This window comes from Melospiza melodia, chromosome 2, assembly GCF_035770615.1.
Source record: "Melospiza melodia melodia isolate bMelMel2 chromosome 2, bMelMel2.pri, whole genome shotgun sequence".
Lineage (NCBI taxonomy): Eukaryota > Metazoa > Chordata > Aves > Passeriformes > Passerellidae > Melospiza > Melospiza melodia.
Window position 1 is genome coordinate 26,016,996 of NC_086195.1, and position 15,847 is coordinate 26,032,842.

Below are 15,847 nucleotides of genomic sequence, written 5' to 3' on the forward strand. Positions count from 1 at the left end.
CTAGTACTGTGGAATAGATTAAGGAGGTCACATACAGAGTCTGCTGATGAAGTGGGAACTGACCTGAATCTTCTGAGTCTAGTGAGTTACCTGTTAAAACAGGCTTTCATCTAGTAAAGCATCTTAAGTAAGGCAAAACCCCTGAATTTTGTTGTTGTTGTTGTTGTTGTTGTTGTTGTTGTTATCAAATTAAAGTATTCCTTATCAGAAAGGGCTCATTTGCAGCTGAACCTGGAAACCAGAAATCCCTACAGGGGATCCATACAAGCTGAGCAGAGGCAATGCTCCCCAAAACTGCAGATCTGTGTATGGACCAGAGGAGCCATCAGGGAATCAGATGAGGCTGGCCTTCAAGTCTTTGATGATGTGCTCAGAAAATCCTGCCTTGTTGGAAGCAGCAAGAGGCTGAATGATGAAATCATAAAACACAGTGGTGTAAAGTAAAATAGCATCAACAGATAGATTAAAGATAAAAGATATATTCTTAGAGGTGTTCACACAAGGCGTACTGTTGTAAATCCTTCAGCTGCTATAAATGAGCCAAAGCTGTTAATGCCTGAACTTATGCTCTTGCTTCTCCCTCTTTTTCAAAGTTACTGATGCTTTCTTTTTCTCTGCAATTTGACTGGGAATCAGTCTGTGTCAGAAGAATCCCAGAAACTATATATTTCCCTCATGGGCAGAACTTCTCAAGGTACATCAAAGCTGTTGTAATGCCTTCATCTAAAACTGAGTAGGAAGGGATTTTCTGGATTAGGTATTTTAAAAAATGAGAGAAACTTAGAAAGTAAATGAAATTATTTTGTTGCGATTTGGGATGCTTTTTTGGATTTGTGTGCTTGTTTGTTTTGCTTTGCTTGTTTTAAGACTAAGGGATATTAAAGATGAGGAAAGGACATCCAGCAGGAGAATGAGGACAGCTTAGAGACAGCCAAAAGAGGCCAAGGAACACTTTGATAATGGTAATTCCTATAACAATATTGCTTGTGTAGAGAAGGGGGAGGGGGATGTCTCACACGTAATTTCCTGTAGGTTGAAAACAATTATTTGGGACCATTGGAATGACATATTACAATTTTGTGGACCTGTGGACCTGTCTTCCCTGTGATTGTGTTAGAACTCCAAGGGCATGAACAGAGAGAGAGATCAGGTCCTGTTGGTGCCAGCAGGACGCCAGTGTGGCTGCAATGCAGAGCTGGAGCTGCTGTCACTCCTGTCTGCTTGGAGCTTGGCTGGCTGCACCTGAACCCTCTGTGTTTCTGACTTTGCGTATTTACTCCATAAATTTACATTTCTGGCAAGTAGACACTAGAACACAGCTCTCTGTTGGTGTTCCTACTGAACACAGTCCATCTCTGACAATTTGTTGGGTTTGTCTGGCTCTTGTAAAGAAGATTTTCTGAGTTTTCCTCAGAATGCTCCTGGAATGTTGAAGACTTAGAGGTTCAGAATATAAACTTTCTTCCAGCTACCAAATTAACAGACTATCATATTGACCAGGCACATAGGTTTGCTCTGCAGAGCCCTGTTAAAGCTGTGTGTTTAATGACTTTAGAAATGAGCTATTTCCAAAAGAACTCAGAATAGCATTTTATTTTCCTGTGTGTGTTATCAGCAGACTAGTCCAGAGGAAGAGGGAGCTGTTCTGATTGCTGCCATAGTACAGACCTCTCACTGGAATAAAGTGAGAGGAGTGAGCCAAGGCTGGGGATGTCTGTGCTGCTTTCCTTTAGAAAATAAATAATAAATACAGACTTTCAGTCAATCAGCTGATACTATATTTTTCAAAATGTACATGTTTTTATTATTTTTTTAACTTTTGTAATGAAGTATTTCTGATTCCTCAGAGTCCGATACTCAGCTCTACCTGGAGAATATGAGGAAATTCTGGAAAAAAAATTTAACATTCTCACCCTGACTTCTTGCCATAGAGTCAATGACATATCGGTCTACCTCCTATCAAAATGTGTCTAAAGAAACAGTTATTTCACATACTAAGCTGTTCCAATCCCATCACAATTTATGGAGGAACCATTCCAGATTGTTGCTCAAGCAAGCACAAAATTATATTTATTTTTAACTATGCACAAATGCTTTTGTTTCTCTAATAACTGTTGTGTCTATTTGGCAACTCAAATTTTAGGCACCTTTACACTCCCAATTTCGATGGGATTGATGGTGATCAATCATAAATATAAAAGTCTTTCAAAGACATCAACTGATAGTCAAAATTTATATCTTTTTTTTTTTCTTTTTTTATGAAAAGCCATCCAGAATAACAATGTCATTCTCCCATGGGAAAATACAGCCTGCATTTACCCCAGGGTCTATCATGGGACCATCTTGGAAGACCTTTGTCTGAGATGTCCACCTGAAGCAATGGTGGGCATTGCTTCACGTGGACATCTCAGACCTTTCAATGTGGAAGCTTCACAAAAGGGCTGGTTTGCAAATGTGTTTGCAACTTTTCCCTGCTGGAGCAAAAGAGCATACTTGACATTAATTATGCTTCTCCTTGCACCTTTCTTTTATGTTTATGCAGAGGTAAAGAGTTACAGTCTGATATCTCTCAAAAAGAAGACTCTTTTATATTTTAGAGTGCTGTTTCTTGTATATACTGGTGCATTTCATGCAAGCTCTATAACTCAGCACCTTTACTTGTAAAGCAGTATGTGCTAGGTCTTCCTTCAAAATTCTGGAATACTTTCATTGTGGTTTTTCTGTTTATTTATTTGTTTTATTTTGTTGGGGTTTTTTGGAGGCTTTTTTATCCTGGTGTGTTTTTTGGTATTTTTTTGGGGTTTTTTCTAAAAAGTACTCAGGGGAAGAGTTGGAAACTTTTTATTTGACTTCTTGGTAACTTGAACTGTCTTATGTTTTTTGCTTGTGTTTTTTTAATGCTATTCATAAGCTGTGAGCACAAGGTAATAAAGAGTAGCATATCAATACTATGATAGTAATAGGTCTCTGTGTGTGTGAAATAACAAAGTGGAGCTGAAAAATTCAAGGATTGATATAATATTGTCTGGAGCCCAGCAGTCACCAATAGAGTGCCTCAGCACCGCACTGTCAGAATTCCTGTTTTCCCATTTTTACCCTTTTGTCTCTCTGGGCTATTATAGTCCCACTTACATGTCATTATTTTACAGTATTATGACTCAATACCTGGTAAAACACAGTTACTTAAAGAGGTTGATAGAACATTCACCTCTGTCACTGTGTGGTGTTTTTATTGCCTTTCTAACTCAAATGAAAACTGTTAGGGACTGGGTTTTTTCCTCCATTGCCTCTGCCTCTTTTCCTTTGTTATGATCTCTGCAGCTCAGTTGACTCTGTGACAGTTCAGTTAACTCTGACATTTTGGGAGCATAGTTTGCATGAAAGAAACTACAAAACAAAAACTACACTTCATCTTCAGAGGCTGAGTTCTGAAAACGTCTCCTGAAGCAACGTACTGAGACCAAAAACAATAGTAATTCCACATCAGTAATTATCATATAAAACTGCTTACACCTGAACATTGTTATTTAGGCTGCAAAATCAAGTACTAGAAATGTCTGACCTAGAAGTTTTCCATTCAGCTTTAACTCTGCTCCTTTCAAGTGTCTGCCCTGTGTGCAAGCTGGTTTCCATAGAAAATATTGTTTGTGTCTGTAATTAAGATTTCACAAGTCTTATGGGGTCATAATGTTTTAGTGGCCCCTGAATAACTGAATTTTCCCATATTTTAAGGAGGCCTCTACAGGCTTGATCTAATTTAAGTTATCCTCTGTCTGCACATAGCATGTTAGGTAGAGAGGATATATGCAAGACTTTCAAATACTACAGATTGATAATCAGATTCTAGGGAACTAGAATCTAGGGAGCTGTGGGAACTAGAGTCCCACATTTCCACCTCAGTTCCCATCTTCCCCATCACAAAAAGTGCATTTGTGTTGTCTGTTCTCAATATGTTGTCTCTATTGCCCTCTTACACCAGATGGCATAAGTAGGTCCATAGGAAGGAGTAAAAGTCTGTAATGAATAGAAGATCAGTATATTTCTGGTAACTTTTAAGGCTGTGTTTGTAACCACCACTTTATTTCTTACTGATCAGATTAATGATGTTGTGGTCACACCTTTCTTCCTCTCCATCCTATTCAGAAGCTGCAGTTACAAATATCAGGGCTATTTCAGTGAGGTTTGTCTTGTTAACATTAGCAATAAAGACTTTGAGATTTGTTTTGCAGATATTTTTTGCTTGCCTATACAGAAAATGAAACCAAAAGTGCATTTGGCCTAATGTTTCCTGGCTTGTGTTTCAGTTCTGTGAACACTGTAATGGGGCCACTCATGAATTCCATTATTTCAATGGATTTACTCATGCAAGAAGCTAATAATTTGCAGGTGGATTTGCAGGGTTTGGTCTCGTTCACACTCTGTTAGGCAGCTGCTGAAGTGTCTCAGTCATGAAACCAGTAGAATTCCTTCAGCCAGGTAGCAACTCTTGGTGGCCAGGAAAGCCAACCTGGCTGCAAAAGGAGGAAGGCCATCTCTGGAACAAGGGATAAAGAGGTGGCAGGCAATCCTTCCTTCATCACAAAACTAGGATATGACAGACTGGACTCAGTCTAAGAAGTATGGTAAATGTAACCATGCCTCTCCTTTCTCTTGTTTAGAAAGTTTTCTGAGGGGATAATGCTGAAGATCAGACCAAAGAGTAATAGTTGAATCTTGGACCAGTATGATTTTTTTTTTTAAACAAAAGACAAATGTTACATGACTTGTGAGGGTTCCTCAGGGTGAGAGAGAAAGACAAGAATCTTGCTTCATGATCAGAAAGCTGGATTTATTAATTTATGATATATAATACATTAAGACTATACTAATAGGAATAAAGAGAGAAGTTCAGAAGCTGCTAAGCTAAGAACAGAATAGGAATCTATCTCCAACAAAGTTCTGTGTCCTGGCAGAAAACAGGCAAGCTCTCCTGTGAGTGGTCAGCACATCCAAACACTCACAGAAGACCAATCACACCTGCACCTGTTGCATTCCACACCAGCCGATAACAATTGTTTACATTCTTCTTCTGGGGCCCCAGAAGAGGAAAAATCCTAAAAGAAACGATTTTCCACAAAAGATGCCTGTGACAGACAAACACTTGTTTAATTTTAGGAGATAACTATAGTCATTTTTCACTGTTAAAGGGGTTTTTTGGTCATTGTTCACAACCCAATGATATGACTGAGGACAGCCCATAAATCTTAGTCTATGTGTTTGACTGTTACAAGGTATTTTCTCTGTCATACCCTTCGAGAAGAAGAGAAACAAAGTCTTAGTGTTATTAGTATTCCCAAGAGGGGTGAAAACTCAGTTATCAAAGTTGATACATCGCTATTTAACACTCACCCTTTTTTTAAAATTTTCTCTTACCCAGTTGCAAGCACTAATGGTCAGTACCCAGAGTTAGCACTTACGCTTCAGGTGCTTTCTTCTGAAATCTCCAAGCATTGTCCTCTTCCAGCCTGACCTGGGCACTGCCTTTCCTCACCATTCTGGAGTCCCCTTCCCTCCGACACTGACCTGATGCCTTTGCATTGCATCACCTTGAAATAACACACACTGGAGTGGGAACACCACCCTGCAGCACAATTATTGTAGCTATTTCACTGCTTATTTCCTTTTGTTTGCTTTCTTGCCCTTCTCATGTTTTACTTTTTTGGTTTTTTTTTTTTTTTTTTTACGTGCTTATCCTCCTTGATAAACATATTTGAGTTCACTTTGGCTAGTTCCAGCTCTGGGCTGAATTCCAGCTAGGGGCTGCCTTGCAGAGCACATGCTGCTGTGGGTGGAAGAGCTTGTCTTTGCAAGGGAGGTGGCCTGCACATGACTAAAAGCTCTCTCATGCTGTGTAGTGAAAAGGAATAAATAGTTGCTGCTGCACTCGTGTGCACCAATGGGAGCTTATGATTCCCATTTAGTGGACCAGCCCATCAAGACATCCCTGTTGATGACTTAAGCTGCAGGGGCTCACGATGATTTTTGAGAGCAGAATTGTGGCACTGCCCAGAGCCCCTTGCTGAGCTCTGAATTTCCATTCTGAGTTCCAAACACTTCTCAACTCAGAAGTAAAATACACCCTTCATAGTTAAAATACAGGTGAGGATAAAGGAACTTTGAAAATAGTTGATCTAATACCTTCCTTGTACAAGCACACATGGTATTCTATGCTGATGCTGGTTCCAAATGTTATGATTTGGATTTTCTCCTGAAGAATAACACATTATACAGAACTATAGCTCTGCAAATTAAATGTTTGCTGAAAACAGGACTGGAAGGAGAGCAGTAGTTCACACAATGCTTTATAATATGCTTAAATGGAGTCTGTATAGCTGGGGAATTCGAGGTGTGTTTGTTTTGTTTTTCATTGCCATCTTTTCAAGTGTCACTAGACTTGCAGCCAGCTCTCAGGTTGTTTCCGGAGACTCTGATGTCCCTCCTTTTATGTTTCATGGCTGTCTTCAGCAAAACAAACTTGGCATGTAGGGAAATCTTAACCAGATTGAAAAGGAGCAAGGAGCAGAAGTGGAATATTAACCCTGACATGGCCCAGTGCAAAGAAATCCCTGACAGCTTTTATATTTCCTGCTGTGGGAGAAACTGAAACAGCTTGACTGTAGCAGAAAGTGATGCAGAAATAACAACAACAGCCATGAGAGAGAGAAAGCTGCAGGAGAATGACCTGTTGCAATCTGATCTAAGATTAATCTGGATAGCTGAGCACCTTTGAGAGCCCCTTTTGCTCACAGACATGGCTGTACAGGAGGGGGGTACCCAGCTTTTTACAGGGGCAAGCACTCTCCCATGCCAGTGAGGCATTGACCAGTTTACTCTGGCTCTTGCAAGCCCCAAGAGCAGCAGGATGGTTCTTATTGTCATTATCAGGCAAACTTCTTGTAAAGAGCAGCAAGTCATTGCTGTGATTAATTATTTTTTTTTAATTTTCCCTTCCTAAATCTAATTGATGCTGTCAGGGGTAAAGCAGCTTATTTTGATCACATCATTGTACCTATTTTATTTTAGCTCATGTGTTTTGTTGCAGGTAAACAAACCCCTGCAGACGTGCTGGCACAGAAAGCACAGTGATATTAGCACAGGTTTGGCAGTGCTGATCCAATTTCTTGCCCTGCCAAAGACTTTATATGCTGGCTTGAAGAACAAACAAGATTTCTCTGCAATTCAGTTCCTCATCTGTAAGATCATAATAAAACTAGGTGATGAATGGCTTTTTTCAGTTCAACAGCCAAACTGTCAAATCAAATGAAAAGGTGACAATTTGGTTTAGAAAAGAAACACCTTACCAAGTCAGATTGAACAAAAATAAAGGTCATTTGGAGCGTTTCATTCCCTCTAAAATGAATTGTTGTGATTAGCTTTATATACTTAAAGAAGATCATATTTTTCTTTGAAAAGAACATTGTATTGAAATGCAACCTTAGTTTTCATGACAAGAGCTGAAACACTGTCATTGCCAAACACTTCCCTGTTTTCCTCTTTTGTACTCTAGGCTTTCTCTCTGCTTTAGAAAGCATTTTTCACCAGAGTTGAAGAAATAATTTTTCTTTTTCTGAAACATTACTGCTTGGGAAAATAATAAAAAAAGCAATAAATTACTTCATTTTAATCAAGTTTGTGTTGCCTGACAGTATTTGTGGATGTATGCAGGATGCAGGATGAGATCACCCAGATGTCTCACACAGAGGTATTTTTACCTGGGTAGAAAAGCAGACAAGTCATCTTTGATGAATAATTTTTCTTTTGTGAAGTGTGCCCTTGTGGTGGAAAGGTCAGTGTAGCTCCATAGTCCAAATTTTATGCCAATTCTGTCTCTAAATTTGGCCTAATCTCACTGCTGTTAACCTTAAAGAAAGCTTTATAGTGAGCAGGATCAACTTGCTCTGTGTGACCTTGATGAGTCACTTAACCCACCATTGATTGAATCAGGAACTGCCCCTCTTTTTTCATTGAGTGTCTTTCTGTAGAATTGACTCCATGTTTGCAATGTGCTTTGAGATAAGAATTTCTCTCTGTAGATCTTCTGTAGCATCACATGATCTAACCTTGGCTTTACCATTGGCAAATTTAGGAGAGGAGAATCAGAGCGCTGGCCATGCTGCAATCTTTCCCCTCTCTATCTTTTTCCATCTTCTCTTATGCTTTAGTAATGAGAATGAGCTTTTAGATGGACTGTTAACACTGAACAGGGTGCTGGGGAAGTGAGATGTCATTAAAATATAGAAGACAAATAAGTTTTCTTTCCCTTTTTTTGAAATTTAGGTAGGCAAAATGAGTACCTGAAATCATCTGATTGGATCAGCAGAACAACGTATCACATAGGGAAATGGGAATAAACCAATAACAGCCTGCTAGTTAAAAAATTATCTTTAATGCACCTAAAAAGGCCTTGAAACTCCAGCACTGCCACACAGTCATTTCTGTTCTGGTGTTTCTGTGAAAAGCAATGCCAGAAGCATTTCTGGGAAAATAAAGCCAGAGAAATAGTTGTTGTTCATATGAGCATCTGACACAGTTACATAACCTCTGAAATCACTGCAGCAAGTTTTGAACAATGTGCAAAATGAAAAAAAAAATTATATACACCAAGCTCAGAGAAGAATTTCAGGGCCACTTGGAAACTGCTGTGCCATATAACTCTGTGCAGGCACACAATCTTCAGCCTGGTTGGAGACAGAAGTGCCCGAGATGCTGTAGATTGACCACCTTCCTCCAAAAGTAATCTGTTTGTTTGCTGAGGGGTTAATGAGAGCTATGCCTGTTCCTGGAGGAGGACTCCCACAGTGTTCTAATTTCTCCTTTTTGTTTTTGGATAGAATGTTGGTGAGAAGGAATAAGAAACAGAAAGAGAATATGTGCCTGCTGTATTCTTACATTTACTCTCTAGTTTAAAAAAAAAGAAGTCTTGAGAAAATTTTTAGAATGTCTATGTCTCTAACTATTTCTGCTACCTTTTCTCTGCCAGTTATTCTACTAGTTCAGACCACAGTAATATTCATACTTATAAGACTGACCCTGTACCCAGTACTGTTGTTTCTGACCATCAACCAGAGCTCTTAAATTATCAAGAACAATAAGGACACAAAACAAAATTAAATGCCAATTTTTGTTTATTTCTTGTCCTAGGAAAAGCACTGCTTCCTTTTATTTGTTTCCATTTCTTTAGTCTTTAGGTGTTTTATTTTCAAGGTTTTCTCCGTGGTTTGCCAGGCCAGGTGTAAAAAAGCCTGAAGTTCTCATACAATTTCCCAACTCCCAGAGTAGAAAGCCCATTTTCTTCATGGCTTGCAATGATGACAGCCCCAAGATTAGCCCATGCTGCTTATTCCAGTGTGGGGTCTCAATAAAATTGCTGCTGCTTTTCACAGAACTTAATGGTTTGGCCAGGATCCAGCTGCAGAATTGAAGTCTCTAGTGGCTGAAAGAAAAGTGAGGGAAGGCAGTATCTTTTTTACTAGGGAGGAAAAAAAAAAAATAAAATAAAAGGTCTGTCCTATGCAGAATTGCGGGGCGGGCGCTCGGAGCGGAGCGAGCGGCGGGCGCGGGGCGGCCGCCAGAGGGAGCCCGAGCGCCGCTCTGCGCCCGCCGGGGCTCGGGCCGGGAGGGGTCAGCCTGTCCGGCAGCGGGGTCAGTCTGTCCGGGACCCGGGAGGGGTCAGTCTGTCCGGCAGTATGGTCAGTCTGTCCGGGACCCGGGAGGGGTCAGTCTGTCCGGCAGTATGGTCAGTCTGTCCGGCAGCGGGGTCAGTCTGTCCGGGACCCGGGAGGGGTCAGTCTGTCCGGCAGCGGGGTCAGTCTGTCCGGCAGTATGGTCAGTCTGTCCGGCTGTGGGGTCAGTCTGTCCGGCTGTGGGGTCAGTCTGTCCGGGACCCGGGAGGGGTCAGTCTGTCCGGCAGTATGGTCAGTCTGTCCGGTACCTGGGTCACTCTGTCCGAGACCCGAGAGGGGTCAGCCTGTCCGGCAGCGGGGTCAGTCTGTCTGGCGGTGGAGTCAGTCTGTCCGGCAGTGGGGTCAGTCTGTCTGGCGGTGGGGTCAGTCTGTCCGGTACCCGGGTCAGTCTGTCCAGGACACGGGAGGGGTCAGTCTGTCCCACAGTGCGGTCACTCTGTCCGGTACCCGGGTCATTCTGTCCAGCATCTGGGTCACTCTGTCTGGCAGTGGGGTCAGTCTGTCTGGTACCCGGGTCACTCTGTCCGGCAGTGGGGTCAGTTTGTCTGGTACCCGGGTCACTCTGTCTGGTACCTAGGTCACTCTGTCCGGCAGTGAGGTCAGTCTGTCTGGCACTGGGTCACTCTGTCTGGTACCCAGGTCACTCTGTCTGGTACCCGGGTCAGTCTGTCTGGCACCGGGTCACTCTGTCCTACAGCCAGCTCTGGACAGTGCTGGGTGAGCGCCAGCTCCAGCCTGCCCGACTCCTCCTCGCTGCACGGAACATCATATCCGATATGATATGGATATGGATTGGATATATTTATCCAATATAAATACTGTACAGGACATGGCACATTCAACGTCAGCCCTGGATTTCTGTGGGTTAGAGCGTTCCCTGAGTGAGCCAAGCCTGGTCTGTGTCCTGGGAAGTTCCACAACCCCAACTTGTAGTCAGCTGCTCTGCAAGGAAGGCTGAATGAAGTTTAAAGCTGTATCCGCTTCCTTCTGTGGGAAATTGTGTGCTGAGTTGAGGCATTAGGCAAACTACCCTGCTGTTAATGAGAAAAGAGAAAATTCAGTCTCTAGAGAAAGGATCTGCCTGTGAGGTGCTCTTTGAGTCTGAATTTTGTGTGCAGTATTTAGACCTCAAAACTGTCTCATACAGGAGCGTGCAGGACTTCAGGAGCAGCACCTGTTTCTAGCTTCACTTTGCCAGAAGGATTCACTTTGCCTAAAGGCTTTGCGTTGGCTTGAAATTAAGCATGGAAGATGAATAATTGTCTCCCACAAAGATGGTAGATATATTAGATGGTATCCTATCTGCCTAACATCCTGCTACAAAAGGTGGGATCCTGCACTCTCCAGAGCGTCGCCTGTTTTTCAGAGCAAATTACGTTCTCAGATATCAGTAATGAATCAGAAACAGTAATGAGGTTTTGCTTTATCAGGAGTTCTGGCATGCTGGGGGAATGTACCGAGCTGCTGGAGGAGCACAGCAAAGAGGAGTGCCGTACTCTCTCGAGTGCAGCTTTGGGTCTGCTGAGCATGTAAGCAAGCATGTCCAGGCTTGATGGTGGCTCAAGAGATGCTTTATTACAGACACATCTATTCTCACTGAGGGTTGAATGTACACCTAAGTGCTTTCCCAGTTTCTGCATTTGAAAATCTAGCCTTGTGAAATAAGAGAGAAATGTTCCATTTGCAGAAATAGATTTTAAATAATGCCTTTGTTATAACCGTGTAAGAAAGTTTGCATATTGATATTTGGGGGTATGGATTTTAAATAGGTTCAAAATTTATTTATTATATTATTCTTGGATCGGAGAGCTGCTGTTACACGTCACACTTGCATTATGTACAGATAAATCATATTTAAATTATTTAACAGTAAAGGACTAGGAAAATGTTGGATGATTTGAGTCTGGTTTGCTTTATTTTTTGATAATAGCACATCTCATATTATGATTTGAAACACTCGAGGTTGTTAGCATAATGTTCACTCCCACAGTGGATGAGTCAGCTCTTCAAAACCAATAATTAGTATCCTCATTGATCGGTGCTATCTCTGAGCCCGGGATGGGTCATTTGTGGCTTGCAGTCTTCTGGACACAGCCATATGGCATCCCAGTGGGATCCAGGGCACTGACCCCGGGCTATTACAAGGGATACATGGTTGGCATGCTAGACTGCTGATTAAATATTAACCACAGCAGACACATTATTTCCACTCTGCTTTGAAATGAGTCTTTAATTAGAAAGAAAATAACAGCAGCAAATGAAGTTTCATGGTTGTTGCCAGAAGTAAATATTTTGACCCGTTTCCTGTGGTACAAGCTCAGAAAAGTCCCTGGAGACTTTCAGGCTGCCTCTCAGACCAAATACAGGTGTCTTGGATGGTATCCAGCTGTCAATCATCTGACATAGGTATGAGATTTAAATAGGAGACATGACTTGCCTGGATAAAAGGAAAACACCTCTGTTAAATTTAGCCATGTCTTTTTCTAGAAAGAGCTACTCCTGAAGCTGTAGTGGTATGAACAACTGAAAATACTTTTCTTTTTTTTTTTTTCTCCTGTTTTTCCTCATAATGGAAATTCTTGCCAAAGAAATTTACTGGGAGCTTTAATTCAATTCGTTATTTAACAGTCTCGTTTATTATTCTTACATGTCCTGATAGAAGAGTCATTGGCTTTAATTACATTCTGGGGGTAGGGGAAATAACTAGTTAAGGATGCACATTTTATACTTCATGAATAATGTATGATCTTAGGTATGTAACTTTAATGCTTTATCTCTTTATGAGATACTGAGATAATCCAGAATTTATTCTTTCCCTGAGAAATGAAGATGTAATTTTTTAAAATTCCTTATTCCTAAGACCTTGAATTTGAATTCACTTTTTCTACCCCTAAGAAGCCTTTCCTAAAAATTAAGAAGATTCTTAATGTTTAAAACAACCTCTAATTTATTTGTAATTAAATAGAAAGAGATTTGCTGATCCTTAATACTTATTACACATCCAAGGGAGTATTTTCTAAACAGTAATTTTAAATTTTTCATTGCAGAGAAATATAGACTTACTGTTCCTGTCAAATTATGTGCATCTCCTACAGCCTATAGGCTGCCACTTGGATGCTTTATTAAAGAGAAATATGATTAAGCCAGTTGCTAATAAAAACAGTAGTTTCATATACATAAATCCTGGCCCTCCCTTTTGAGTTTTAAGCACTAAAAGTGAATCTTTTATATTTCAATACAGCTTTCTCAGGGACAAGGATGAGAAGTGTCTTGGTGCATTATTACAGATTTTCCGTATTTTTGGATTCTATTACATGAATATATATCTATATCTATCTATATCATCAATATCTATATCACACACACACATACACACACATAACCTAAATGTGACCATAGTCTTAGGAACAACTTTTGCTGTGGATCAAGGCGGGAGCCCATCAGAAGCACTGGTAGTACAGAGTACCAGACTCTAAATATGTTTTGTAGAAAAACTTTCTCACAAAAGGGTTCAACCAGCTCGAGGTTGTTCTATGCTCGTGTAAGTCTGATTTCTTAAACAGTAAATGCTTGTATTATGGTGGTGTTTTATGATATCTGTTTTGTACAGCCAGTGTTACTCTTTGTCTGCAGTATGTGTATAGTATGGAGATTTTTTTCATAGATAATGCTTGTATCACATACATTTATGTGACAATTTGGTTCATTTTCTCAGGCTAAATTTCACAGCATTCCACTTCTTAATTTAGGTATTCTGTGGGATTTTTAGCCCTAGGGGTTTTGTTGAAGACTATAATTTATGAAAACACTACTTCTCCTTCCCTCTACTACCCCAATATTCTACTTTGGGTTACGCTTCTGCATGTTGAAAGTGTGTATTAATTTTCTTCTTTACTTTTTAATTAAATCTAACTACTGTAACCAAGGTTCGAATTTGGTTTAATACTCTTTAAAGTACTGATGTCTTAACCCACAAATGAAAGTGAATGTTTTCTCTGTTAGCAACTAGGAAGATTTTCTACTTAAAGAAAGTGAAATGATAACAAACATAAATTGTTGCTCATTGATAATGAAGTAACTTTCTACTTATTAAGTGAGGACAAATTATTCTTGGAAAAAGAGGAGCCATTAATCAAGATGTGACATTCAGGAGATCGCAGGAGCCTCTGTAGGGAGATTGTGCTCTTTGAAGTTCCACCTTCATCACTGGCACACATTAAACTTGCAGCAAACCTCTCAAACGTGGTAGCAATGCTCTTTGCCGGAAGTTTCCCAGTTCTTGGTGTAGCTGCAGAGGTCTTGGGTGGTCTTCATCTACTTCCTGCAAAGGGAAACTCTCTGCACAGCCTGCCTGTACCTCTTCAACCCCATAAACCGTCAGTGGAAAAAGGGAGAATCTCTTCCTTATCTGTCTATCTGTGTGGTAGGAACAGTGACCACTGACATCCACCCAACATCAGCAGATCTAGTCCAAGGACTGAAATCCTTGGGGAGATTCCCTGTGCCTTCCCAAGCCTTTGGGTTTGGCCTGTTGCAACTGCTCACTCTTCCACTTCTTTGCACCTTCCTGCTACATTAAACCTTTCAAAGTTTCTAAGAAGAAATCTATTTTGAGACTTTGTGGGTTCATTCAATTAATTACATGGTAGAGCAAATTAGCTGTTTTGCTTAGCTGGTATTATTGGCAATAGGTCAAAATCTGCCTGTGGCTTCTCTCTTCTAGATGCAGAGTAGATCTATTGAAATGCATACGGATTCTTACAGTTCCACTTGGGAACAATTTGAAGCAGAATTTAGCCCATTGCACTTAATTACATGAAAATCATCTTGTAGAGGTCTCATTAGCCTTTCTATTTGTGCCACTGGTTTTCTGCATTACTCATTGCAGCTAATATGTGAGTGATACTGGTCTGGCTGTTTCTGTACAGAGAGTTTATATTCTAATGCTCCTTTTGAGTCCCTAGGTGTGTTCTTGGGTTTCTTTTGGTGGTAGTAAGACTTGATTTAACAAAGGGATAAATGATTTCAAGACTATAATGAACCTGCACTAGAGAAAACTCCATTAAGTCAACAGATGTCTGTTGATTTTTTTTTTCCATTATGTTTTTTTCTTTACTACTCCAGGAACTTTTCAGCATGTTATTAATTTTTTTTCCAGGTTCCTCAGCATCATCAGGGCCTTAGATATAATGCATATTGGAGATAGGGGACTCATGGAAAAATGCTCTGCTTTTACTTCAGGGTTGCTGTGCAGCTGGAATGGCAAACATTAATGTTTATGGTAATAGAGAAAAGGAATAAATTTTGCAGTGCTCAGAGGTGCGATGTCTATTTCTGTTACCTGTTCGAAGATAATGCAGTCTCCGAAGAACACTGCCCTGGGCTCTGTTCTTGTCACTCCTTCCTCCTTCATAACTGATTGAGTAATCAGTAAGAAATCCTCCTGGGGACAACTGACTGAATATAGGAAGGAAGGGGGCAACTATTTGGTAAGAATCTTCCTTGTTAATTGGAATGATATCTTAATAACCCAACTTGTCACTTTGGATATGTGGAACACAGGGCCCTGAAATACGAGCCAAAGTGATGTTCTCATCTCTTGTCATCACAGATGCAAGAGGGTTTATGGATGTTTTATGACATTGTACTGCAAGAGAATTAACTGCATCCTACCCTCATATAAGGGGAACAGTTGCTCATCAAGACTTCCTCAGTCTTTCTGTAAAGTCTTTAGGCCTTTGCACTGTATGTACACTCATGCAGTCCATTGTGGCAGATGGATAGATGCAGCTTCCAAAATACTTTTAGCTAGAAAATAATGAAGAAATTATTTGAGGATATGAAAGAATATATTTGCAACCATATTTGCTTGTGTTTGGGGAGTAAGGGGACTTTTTTTTTTTGGTTTGAGGGTTTGGTTTTTTTGGGTTTGGGGTTTTTTTGTTTTGTTTTTTGTTTGGTTGTTTTATTGTTTTGGGTGTTTTTGTTTTGTTTTGATTTGTTTGTTTGGGTTTTTTTTGTGCATGCTATCTTTCTCCCAGTCACACCTATTTTATATTGCATAGAACTAGGGACAAAGTCCTCCCATTTCCTGTGTGCTGTACCATTTCAAATCCTGACAGATT